Genomic DNA, 13,244 nt, shown 5'->3' with positions numbered 1-13,244 from the left:
AGGCTTTCCTCAATTCAAATAATTAAGTAATGTTTCTTTCACGAGTATTCGACTTAAAATACTTTAGGGAATCATAACAAATACAATAAATGAAGCATTTAAGTTTTATTTCACGTCGTAAAGTAAATGAGTGATTTACATGCAATTTATTATTAGTTTGCATAGTACTGATTTAGAATGTGAATTTTCCTGTTTTCGTGTAATATAAACAATCTTGGCAAACACTTCCCACTGATATAAATCTTGGTAATGGGATTGTTTAATTCAAACAAGAGTACTACTTTTAGTCACAGAAATTGATAGAAGCAAAAAAAAAAAAAAAAAAAAAAAACAAGGACCCAGAAAATAATTTTATTTTCCCAACAGTTATTTTTTAATTAATTTTTTAAAATATCCGATTTTTCAAACAAGCCGTGGTCTTTATACGTCACAAATGATGTACTTTGGCGCATCTTTCTATCGGCTTTCATTTTTTAGGTAGCCCGTGCAACGCCGGGCACGCAGCTAGTATAAGTAATTAAAAAAAGTAACTTAAAAATAGCCTGTTAGATGTTTTTTTTTGAATATGGGTAGGGTTTTTAGAATTTGGCAAAGTTCATGAAAACAACATTATTTTCTCAATTTTACTATCTTAGCAAGCCTTTGCATGACACTCTTTATACTTCGTTGTGGACTGGAATAAACACTGGGGTCTGTCCAGGATTTTTCACAAGGTTCGTTTTTTGTGAAAAATCAAATAATTTTGTGAAAAGTGAATTACTTTTGTGAAAAATCAGATAATATCGCAAAAAAAAAAAATGTTACAACGAAATTTTAGAATTTAGGGAGGGCACAAACTGTATAATTTAAACTTAAAATTGAGTGTTTTTCTCTTCTATATTGAGAATACCATTCTGGGTTTTTTTTCTAGTATTTGGCGGAGGGGGGGGGGGCGGCATCGCTCTCTCAAGTAGCAATATTTATCTACCATTCTACATTATGTTAAATTATACTAAAAATATTTCTGTACAGCATTTAAAATAATTGTAACAAAAAAATAAATAAATAAAAATAAAATTCAGACAAGGGTTCAGCATTTACCTTTTTGATCCAAGGCACTCTTAAAAAGCCCAGAATTTCGTTTAAAACTTATAAATTCCGTGATTTTAACAAAAATAAAGAGATTTTATTTGTTTACCTCTTAACAAAGCGTTATAAACATCAAAAATTCAAAAAATCGGATTCCCATAGCAGATGCAAAGAGATCGCAATTCTCAAAGTGAAGGCACCAAAAGTATAAAAACAGCTTGTAAAAGAAATGTTTTTGATAATTATTTTTAAATTGCATTTTAGAGTCCTAAACATATCATTAATATCTGTGGACACAGTTGCAGCCAAAAAAAGAAAAATAAATAAATAAAAAAAAAATAAACCATCGATTTAGCATTTTAATTTTTGACTCATAAAAGAAAATGGAATTTTGCTTTAAAAACTTGAAATGAGAGTTCTAACAAAAACAGAGACTAATCATTTATTTGCATCCTAATAAAGCGAAGTTAGCTTGAAAAAAAAAAAAAATATATGATTCGCAAATCGGGGGAAAAAAAAAAAACCCCGGCAAGTAAAAGAGTTTATTTAAAGTTCATCATCCTTGTTAGCATCGAAAAATCAAGCCCAAATATTTTTGGTAACCCTATCTGAAGCGATCATATTTTTCCCCCACCCTTACTATCCCTTTGCAGTTCTATAGTTCATTTCGCTGATATATATAATTATTGTTTGTTTATTCAATCATGAGCAGGGAAAAAACTGCTTACCAACACCTTTTCGGAAAAGTTTACAACAACACTGCTGCTAATTAGTTGTGATAAAACAAACCAACAAAATTATTTAAAATCAAACTTATTTTCAGCTATTAATTTCTTTCCAAGAAACAAACAACAAGCATTATATTTATTTGGCAGTTGTAATTATTTATCGCTTGCAGGAGCATCACAAGAGTGCAGATATTTTTTTCTTTGCAAAATTAGCAGATTTTGTGTAAGCTGATCCCTCTAACTTGACTTTTAAAAAGGTTCCAAAAATTATCGATTTAAAATGCGTTATTTTGCTTTCACATTTGCTCTTTCAATAAACAATTTGCGAAAGGTCCGTTCTTGTTTATCAGAATTTTGTGAAGGGTCTGTTTTGGTTGATCGGATTTTTGTGAAAGGTCCGTTAACGGACCCAAATATCCTCTAGCCAGACCCCTGGTTGTACTGCCCAAAGCAGTACTCTGTGGAAAGGATGAATTTTGTTACTGACGGTCGTTGTGGAGGCGTTAGGGAGTTTGGGGATTCAACTCTCACCCCCCCCCCCCCTTCAAGTTTGACTATAATATTTTTTTGTTTCTCTTTTTTCAGCACTTCAGTTGCATAATTTCCATATTTACTTGAAATGAATATCATGTACAGATCATGACATGATATTCTTGGAAATCAGGACTTAATTTGTTTTGTGCACTTTTTTAAGGTAAAAATAAAACAACAAGCAAAGAAAACTCTGAAGATAATTTCTTAGTTACAAGAGAAGTCGTGTGTTTCCACTAGTACCATGTGACAATGGTCTGTGCTCAGTTCGTGAAATGGTTAATTATATACTTCCATTGTTGAAAGTTTGAGTTGATGACTCTTGGGGAAATACAATGGTCTTAACCAGCATAACCCATGAGACAAAATCAAGTCACACTAGCTTTAATTCATTCTGTCTGATAACTGTTATAAGTGACAATCAAAAGGTTTTACAACTTAAGAATTTGCATTAACAGTGCTCTGTTGCTAAAAGTACAGAAGTTCTTAATTTGTACAAATTTTTAATGCAATATCTGTTTCAGATTTGGAATTCTCATTCGAACATGAGCCCATATCAAGACTTGTGAAGCCAGATGATGGCCGTGCAATATTCCGCTGCACTTCTTCTAATCCATCTGCTAAAATTAGATGGCTCTACAAAGGCCAACCTGCACCTCAAAACCGCTGGATCAAAGTGTCTGGAGAAAAGCTCAGTGCCCATTTCGGGAAGATTGAAAGGAATTCCCGACCACCAGCATTTCTTGAAGATGCTTATTTCCAGTGTGAACTGAGATTGAAAGGAAGGATACTAGTCAGCGCACCTGCAAATTTGATTTTTTCTGGTAAACAGCTATATTATCACTATTTTAGATTAAAGTTAATTATATATATATTGAAAATGTATAATAGAGGAAACAATAATAGAGAGAATAAACCACAAGCTCAAAGATGCGCAAAGCAGCCAAACAAATAAGCATATATATTATATGCACACAATATATAAAACAAATAAATAAATAAAAGTAGCAAAGAGAAAATAAGATAATCTCAATTTTGTAAAAACTTGGAGGTAACTGGTTTTCAGACTCAACAATTCAATTATAATCTATATTGCCATAGAAATCAGAGAAAGGTTGATTTTTTTACTGTTTCACTCAAATATTGTTCAAAACATAAAGTTATGTCTGATTACATTGCTGTAAAATGTTAATATCTCTAAATGGAAATACATTTCTAAGGACCATTGAATATTATAAAATTTTGCATTAAAGCTTCAGAGTTTTCCTCTACTTGCTGATAAAACCAAATCAGTAAACAAGCAAAAATCATGGTGTGGTTCATTTGTACATGGATGTTTATTTTGGTTTAATTCCTTAATAGAAAATGCTCTTAACACTTTTAAATAGTACATTTATTTGTTTAAAATTATTATGCAAATAATTTATTTATTTTATTTCTGTTTTTTTGTAGTCTTAGAACAATTTCCAGTTCAGTCAGATGTACATATTGCAACTACCCTAGGTAATACTGCTGTGATTCCGTGTGACCCACCATTTAGCGTGCCAACTGCAGTTACAGAATTCTTATTTAATGAAACTATTATCAATAAATCTACAGGTTAGTATTCAAATTATTTTGGCTGCTTTAATTATTTCTGATTTTTTATGTTAGCATATGGTTTGAACTAAATAATTGAATAGAGTAAAATCTCTTAAGAAGACTGGCCACCAATAGCCATATAAGAAAATTATTGTTATGTAGGGGTATGACTGAAATAAGAAATACTATTGACATATTATATGCATGAATTTATTTTTTGAAACTGAATTTGAAAAATCTTGACACCTAAAAAAATTATCCCTGGCGTCATTGCAATGCCTAAATTAAATTCTTCTTAGGCAGTGGCAAGGACTCAAAAAGGCAAGGGGTGCCCAGACACTTTTTTCATCATCAGAGATCACCTCAATGTTTTTAAGAATTTAATTTTGGAAAAATTCCAGGGAGATTACCTGAACCTTAAAGTTGCCAAAAAATTGCAATTTTAAGGCTTCAGCTTTGAAAAAAATTCGGGGGAGAACCACTGAACAAACTTCCTCTTTCCTCCAACTTTAAAGATGGCCTAAAATTGAGTTATGAAGACTTCAGTTTTGAAATCTTTTCTTCAATGAGAACCTGCTAACCCTTACATCAATAAAGATAGCATGATATTGTGTTTTTAGACTTCAATTAAGAAAAGATCTGAGGGGTAGTCCCCCAAATCTTCCTCTAAAGTCACTGAAAGAAATCTAAAATTGAGTTTGTAGAACTTTAGTAGTTAAAAAAAAAATATGTATTTTTGTTTCCAATCCTTTGAGATATAGTAGCAGTTGTATCAGATCCATGACACCGTGAATCCTAGCTAACTCAAGCACCACCAGCAGTATACCATCCGCCACAACAAAACACAAACAATCGAGTAAATGGTTTAGGGAAGCGGGCCTGTGATTGCACTTAATGCACCCAGGCCAAAACCCTGCGACCAAATTCAAACGCCATAAAAAATCATTTCCCAAAGTGTGTTCCATGGAACCCTTGGGTTCCGCCGAAGTAGAGGAAGGGTTCCGCTGCAAGTTAGCCGTTGCATAAATTTATTTTCCCCTAGGTTCAAGAAAAATGAAATAATCAATATCAGGGATCTAAAATTTCGCTGACTTGAGGAAAGTTCTTGATAAAGTTTCAGAAATAGTTGATTTTGTTAAATCTCGTTTTCTCCAATGAACACTACTTAGCAAGATTTAGGAAAATATGAGTAGGCAGCAAAAATTACTACTTTTTCATATGATATATATGTATGCTGGCTATCCAAAACAAAAGTTTTTAAAAGGTTGTATGAACTTACACATAAAATGAGTGTTTTGCATGAGGAACGATGGCTAATAAATATTTTGTGCTTCATGATTCATATCAGCCACGTTGAAGCAATTTGCTGTCTTGGAGAAATTTCAAAATTATGTAACATAGCAACCATCAGGTTGGAAAGATTAAGTGTTTTGCACAGTTCTACTAATGCACATTGCACAGGCACTGAATAATGATAAAGAATATCCATCATGCTAGACGACAAAAGCATTCAAAGTCCTTCTCTTGAGCGATAGAAGCAAAAATCAAAGGTAAATCCACAAATGTTTTAGTTAAGTTCCCCTTGTATTTCAATTTTTGTTTAAATTCTTGTATTATTTTCTCGGATATAAGTAATAATGTTTGACGAGAAAATCATTCTGTTTTTTCACGCCTTTGAAATGATTGGCAATAAAAATTTATCTAAGTTTCTTTCGATTCTATGTATTACATTTTGAGTTTGATCGCCTCCAAAAAATCGGTCAAATATATGCTAAACACAAACAGACAGACAGATAGTTTCCAAAAATGGTTCAGGTAAGTTCAGCACACCTTAAAATGTGTTAATCTGTGAAAATACAAAAATTCTCACATGGGCAGTTCTCAAAAGGTGGGAGCAAACACAGACCTCAACTTTGAAGCTTCAACACCAAATAACTTTCATTTTAATTAACGCAAAAATTTTTGAGTTAAATTATAATACTGTATAGAAAAAAGAATTGACAAAAGTTATGAAAAAAATGCTCTTCAAATACCCTAAAAAATATATTTTATTTGCTAAAAGGTCACAATTTTGGACATACCAAAGCATTAACCGACCAAATGCACCATTAAAAAAAAAAATTTTTAATTTTTTTCCATACGTTTCAAAAAAAAAAAAAAAAAATTAAGGGTATGAATCTCAAACTGAATAATTTTTTGATAATATTTTCCACAAATTAAAAAAATAAAGACAGATTTTTTTATTTTGTAAACAATTTTAGAAAAATTAGAAGTTGGAAGTTTGATGCATGTCTAAAAGTTACGATCTGGACAATGCTATTATAGCCCGGTCAATTTAGACATAAAAATAGTGATCAAATAACAAAAATTCCGGGAAAGCTAAATTTTTGTAGAGACCTTGGGTTTGGCATTACAAATAAAGTGCCAAAAGCCCCCGTCGATCCCATGTGCGCTAAAAAAGTTATTTTGGGTCAAAGGTCAAAATTTTAGGTTTTTTAGATTTTTCTCAAAAACGGTAAGTTTTATCGAAAAAAACCTCAGACCAAAGTTGCAGATCTCAAAATTCTCCATAAAAATGGTCCTTATGATTTTTATCTCCAAGACCAAACCATTTCCCAGATATTGCGTACTCTCAAAAGACAGCCAGTCACTTACAGAATCCTCTCTACTCGCGTGGCCTTGAATAACATCTGGCTATTCTTAATCCGTGTGGAATCGTTCACGTACCCGGAGGTGCCCAACCCGCTAAGGGCATCGGCGCACACCTCAATATCGCGGAGCCCCCCTCAAAAATGAGAGCCTTCTCCAAAAACTGAGAAAATACCCCTCTAAACACCCCCCCCCCTCCCTTTAAATGTTTTTTGAGCTCTCAAACTGTAACCACATTTCATACAATAAAACATAGTATCACTGGCGAGTTGCATTATTATCTTGACTCTTGACAATGTTTGGCCTTAGTGATACATTGTAGTTAAGATTTCTGGATTCTAAAATCCATCTCTCTTGGTTAGACAACAAACTGGTTGACGCTTCTTCATCTAATTTTGTGAGCGTCGTCTCACTGCTTTAGTATAACGTGAGGTATTGGAAATCATATAATTCAATAGTTACGCAATCAAGCACCATTTCTTTTATAGTTTTATCTGATATTCCTTTTTTAAGAAGATGATCCGAGTGTCCCCACTGCTGCTTATCAAAGAACCCAAGTTGAAATCTGGAAATGTAAATTTTCGCTGTACAATCGAATTCTTCAAACTTGTCATCGTATTATGTTTGGATCATCAGCTCTTGTTCTGCAAACTGGTTACTTTGAGAATCTAAAAAATATAACACTAAGTATTGCGGATGACCATCAGAGAACTTGTTTCGAGACGGATTACGATGACCAGTTCGAAGATGGACAAAGAACATTTTTAATTCAGATTTCAATTTTGACGCTGAGAGAGTACTTTGAGCTTATTGATAAGCAGAACTGGTAAAACTCGGCAGCTCCCCCTTTCAAAAAGGGGACTTTCGATAAAACTTTGAAAGAAATTGCTTGATGGCGTACCTACTGAGTAGTATGGCTTTCAAAACCTCACATGTCATACTAAAGCAGCGAGACGATAGGTAAAATAAGAGAAAGAAGTGCCATGTGCAGTTTGTTGTCTAACCAAAAGGGATGGATTCATTCGATTCAGATTAGAATCTAGAAATATTAAGCCACAATACCATCAAGCCACAATTTCAATCAAGACTGAAAATTATGAGAAGCAAAATAGTTCAACTCGCACGCCAAACTTATGTTTTATTATAATCAATGTGGTTACAGTTTGAGGGCTCAAAACCCATTAAAGTTTCTTTAGCAACGTCTTTTGTTTTAAAGGGTGACTTATGTGGGCTGTTGCAAGCCACATTTATATTTTAACATTTTTATACTTAACCGTTGTTCTCTATCATAGGTAAATTTGACATTTTGAGCCAAAGTTATGGGCTAAGTGGAGAATTAACATTTTTTTTACTAGATAAGAATTGCTTTTATTGCTCTTTCTTCCGTACCTATGTAAGAATTAATTAATATAAAAGCAAACTTTTACAAATCATAACTTCTAATGTTTTTTCTCTAGGTACGGAGCAACACTGTGTTAATCAATTCTGACACTATATTGGTCAAATTCAAGATTCAACGCATGTGTGGAACTTTAAAATACAGTTTATTATTAAAATGATCTTATGCAATGTGTAATCTACACAAAAAGCCTGCTCTTAAGAGCGATAACATCAAATTTATCAAATTTTGATACTTGATGAAATTATTGTAACTTTTTCCAGTTTTTATGCATTTATGATCAATTTCAAGGCGGAGCGACACCTCAAGATATTTTTTGCGGCCGAAATCCTTTTGCATAACCAAATATCTCTACAAAAGGCAACTTTTCCCAGATTATTACTTAGCGCTTATCAGATTTTGATTTTTTTCAATCCACCCTAATGAACATATCCAGTACTTCAAAAGTAAGTCCACCTCGTACTAGAGCGGTATTAAGTGAATATGAATCCAGCTTTTGTTGTAAAAAACACTGCTTATTTTGTGGCGAGGAAGCGGGTGAAGAGGCTGAGAACAAAACGCAGAATTATCGCAGAAAAATTCTTAAATTTTCTACACTTGCATTCAAAGAATCCCTTTTAAAATTAGCTCAAGATCGTTCGGAGGTGTGTCAAAAGCTGCCCTTGCACGTTTTAATGTTGAGTATGATTTAGTCGCTGCTTTATGAATATTTCTGCGATAACTCTGCGCTTTCTTCTTCTCAGCCTCCTCATCCGCTTCACAGCCACAAAATAAACAGTGTTTTTGAAAACAAAAGCTGGATTCAAATTCACTTACTTTGAAGTACTGGCCTGTTCATCCTCACGTTGCTGCAGAGATTGAACTTTTCCGGGTGTATGTATGGTTTTCTACAATTCATGCGAATTGTAACGAACTTTTGACTTCTTAAATAATCAGCATTCTTATAACTTCTCCCGACACTTGCATCGATTCAAGTTGGCATTCCACGACTGCCCAGCACAACAGTTTCACCTTCAGTCAAAACTTTGTTGCAAATGAAAAAAAAATTGTGACATTTTCCTTAAATATTGATCAGTACAAACAAAGTAGACACTTGTAATAAATACGTTTATTCACTCGAATTGCACGTTTAACTCTAAAAGAAGCATGTACGTCAGCCCACCTAGAAGGGGTCATGGCCCAGACTGCGCTATCGAAATTTTTAGGGGGATGGTTTTGAGAGGTATTTTTCTCAGTTTTTGGAGGGGGGCTCTTGCTTTTGAGGGGGTCTCCGCGATATTGAGGGGTGCGCCCATGCCCTTAGTGGACTGGGCACCCCTGGGTATGTGAACGACGCCACACGGACTACAATAGCCAGATGTTATTCAAGGCCATGCGAGGATGGGTTCAGACTAGCTGTCTTTTGAGAGTACACAATGTCTGGGAAATGGTTTGGTCTTGGAGATAAAAATCATAAGGACCATTTTTATAGAGAATTTTGAGATCTACAACTTTGGTCTGAGGTACTTTTCGATAAAACTTACCGTTTTTGAGAAAAATCCAAAAAACCTAAAATTTTGACCTTTGATCCCGAATAACTTTTTTAGCACACATGGGATCGACGGGGACTTTTGGCACTTTATTTGTAATGCTAAACCCAAGGTCTCTACAAAAATTTAGCTTTCCCGGAATTTTTGTTATTTCCATTGTCTAAATTGACCGGACTATTATTTGAGAACTAAATATATGATTTATATGTTTTAAAAGTATTTTTCGATCCTCAAAATCAATTGTTAATTATTTTGAAGTGTTTTCATATGTTTCTATGCAGTATCTTTGAAGAAAAATCATTTTTCTTAAATATATATGTGAGATGTCCTAATTGCGTTACGATCTAGATGCCGATAATTCTGTCCATTTATTCATTATTATAAATGATCTTCTGTCTTGTAATCTTAATTTAAAAAAATGCTAATATAATGTTAATTCCTTTAATCCATTGACATTTTGCACAATTAATATGTTATGCATTGAACATTACATTAATAACAGTAGAAAGACAAGTTTCAATCGTAACGATGTAAACAAAACGGCACAAAAATCGCCAAGCTAATTCCGATTGCAACAACTCACAGCGTACAATAAGTGAAGGGTTACCAGCTAGAATTCTGTTTTTCGCCAACAGAGTCAGTTTTGGTGACTTCATTTACCTGCACTGGCAAAACGGTTGTTTTTTTTTTCTTTTTCGGATTCTACGAAAACATAACAAAATTTTATTATTTGAAGGCCAGTATTTAAAGTCATTCAAGTACTTTGAATCCTTTATTTTTTATTGCAGAATGTAAATATAGATAAAATTTTCATTGGAAAAGTTCAAATTGCTATTTATTAATTTTTATAAATACCTGCTGTCTTTATATGTTTGTATATCATGTTCTAGGTGTACATACTATGGAATAAAAACAAAATTGATGTCAAATTTCAAAATTTTAAAAATTGCTCAGAATTAACTTTTTTGTTCCCACCTTTTTAGAACTGCCCACATAATCTACAGTCTCTTCTATGCAGAAGAAAGTAATCCGAATGATGTTCATTTTTCATCTTTATCATCTGGCTCCTACATGTAGATCATTAAAATTTTATCTTAAAGTCTCAAACAAAAATGGGGTTCCTTTAAGTAAAAGCAAATCACTAAGGGTTCTGTGGCCTAAAAAGTTTGGGAACCGCTGCTATAGATTTTAAGTGCCCACTTCTTGGTCTGAAAACGTCTGGTCTTATCTGTCACCCTTGAAATCTATCTCCCCACCTGGGCTCAAAAGATTACCATGTGAGAACCTCCAAACTCCTTCTTTAATGCAAATTTTAGAGCGTTGACTGTACTATATCACATTTTCTATTATTGTTTTTCTGAATGTGTTATCAGCTGAGCTTTATCTTAATATCCTGTACGAGGGGGGACCCAAAAGAAACCAAACTAATGGTGCAATGCCAATCCTAGATGTAGTAGAGTGTTCTCCAGTTAGATGGCTCAAGTAGAGACCTTCACAAACCAGCTGTGCAAGTGGTGTCAGTTTAGTTGATAACGTCTGATTGTAATGTTGGTTTTCTCAGGTGTTGCTTTCTGTCTGTGAACTCATTATGGCAGATTTAAAAGAACAAACTGCAAGCCTGAAATTTTGCTTCCTATTTGAAAAGTCAGCAATGGAATAGCTTACCAAATTCTTCAACAAGCTTTCAAGAACGATGCTATGATCCGTACACAAGTTTTCAAGTAGTTTGGGTGCTTTAAATGTGGTAGCATGAGTGTTGAATATCATGCTTGCTCTGAGCGCCCTTCAACGTCTCGAAATGATGAAAGCATTGATAAAATCTGACAAAAAATCAACGAGAGTCGTCGTTTTATGATTGACAAAACTTTAGAAGAAACAAGAGTAAGAATGGTTCCTTCACCATGATAATGCTCCTGTACAGTACACAAGCCTTCACTATTAACCACTACTTGGCCTCCCAGGGGTGGCCAGATGTTCTTCGATCCCAATATTTGCCAGACCTGATCTTTTTCTTTTTCCGAGGATGAAAAAGTTCTGAAAAGATTCTGAAAATGAATTGTTTTGATGATGTAGAGGCTGTAAAAACCGCTTCTCAATGGGCACTGGGCATGGTCAAAGTTAGAGTTCCAGGGGAGCTTCTAACAGTGGAAAAAAAGAATTAACAAGTGTATATTGTATCTAAGGGTGAACACTTTAAAGGAGACTAAAAAAAAAATTGTGAATAAACTAATATATAAATATTTTAGAACAAAAATCCGGTTATTTTTGGGTCACCCCTCGTACATATGATAGAATGATGGTTTACTGAGAGTAGATGAATTAAGAGCATGAAAATTTAAATCTTTCCTTTTTTTTTAATTAGAAAAAATACATCTCATGGCATCTGGTGATCTTCAAATTTTTAATGCAAGCTATGAAGACTCTGGTGAATATATATGTGTTGCTCACAATCCTTTCATAGCAGAAAAAGTAACTTCGAAAAGAAAAGTTATATTGCATGTTGAAGGTATGTATTTTAACATTGTATGTAATAAGCTCCTTTTATTTATGTCTTAAGGAAGGCTATAATTTTGAGGAAAAAAGCGTCTTCCATAAATATAAAATTCTTAACATAATAGAACTAAAATTGTCTTTACATAACCATTCAAATTTGTTGAATTAAATGTTTGTTTATTTATCAGTCTTGGTTTTAAATTCATAGGTCTATTAAAATTTAGAAACATTATCCTTCTAGAAAGCAGTTGCTGATTGAGACTAAACTTGCAGAATCTAAATTTTGTGACCACAAAACTTAGGTAGTGTCTAAATTCTGTAAAAACGATCTGATGTGTGCATCACATGACTTCCTTTTACTCCAATTTTAATGTCATTTTCCCATTATTGGCAATTTTAATGTGATTCAATAGTTTACTCTCTAAATATCACCACCAATGGCCAAATTGAAACCAGATTTTAAAAAAAAAAAATCGCAAACTTGGCGACAAAACTTGGTGACCAAAAGATTGGCAATATATTGCCAAGTGTCCGCCAAATTATAACACCACTTGAGTATACATCGAAATTAACAGTGATTTCCCCCCAAAAAGGGGCAAAAAACCCCTTTAGAAACACCTGAACGCAACCAAAAGGGGAAGTGCACAACTAGACCCCAATAGGAGTCCACGTACCAAATTTCAACTTTCTATTACACACCTTTCTTGAGTTATGCGACATACATCCGCACATACATACACACATACATACCGACGTCACGAGAAAAATGGTTGTAATTAACTCGGGGAACGTCAAAATGGATATTTCGGGTGTTTATACGTTCTTAGGCACTTATCTTATATATATTGTCTATCTGACTTCGTAGTTTTGGCAAAAATTTATGCACGGAGAAAAAATTATTGACTCTGATTCTTGGATATTCAACTCCAACTCTGACTGGTTTATCCCAAAATAAGTCTGACTCTGACTCCAGAAGCATTGGCAGAGTTGCGAACTCTAAAGGAAATGACCAATTCCAATTCCAAGTCTTTGAATTAAATACCTTCTGCTCCCGAATTTGACTCTTTTATCCCAAAATGAGATTGACTCTGATTCAGACTCCACACCCATGGTTTTAACTGAAATGATTATTGTTAATATGACTTGTTTTTATTTTCACTCTAAAGTTTTAATTTATGTATTCAGTTTTCGGCAGATAAACTCGAAATCCTTTATGTTTTTGCATAAAGATAAGTGCAGACTTTTTTTTTTTTTGACAATGAAAAT

This window comes from Uloborus diversus, chromosome 1, assembly GCF_026930045.1.
Source record: "Uloborus diversus isolate 005 chromosome 1, Udiv.v.3.1, whole genome shotgun sequence".
NCBI lineage: Eukaryota > Metazoa > Arthropoda > Arachnida > Araneae > Uloboridae > Uloborus > Uloborus diversus.
The sequence above is the reverse complement of the archived record's forward strand: the minus strand, read 5'-3'. Positions refer to the sequence as shown.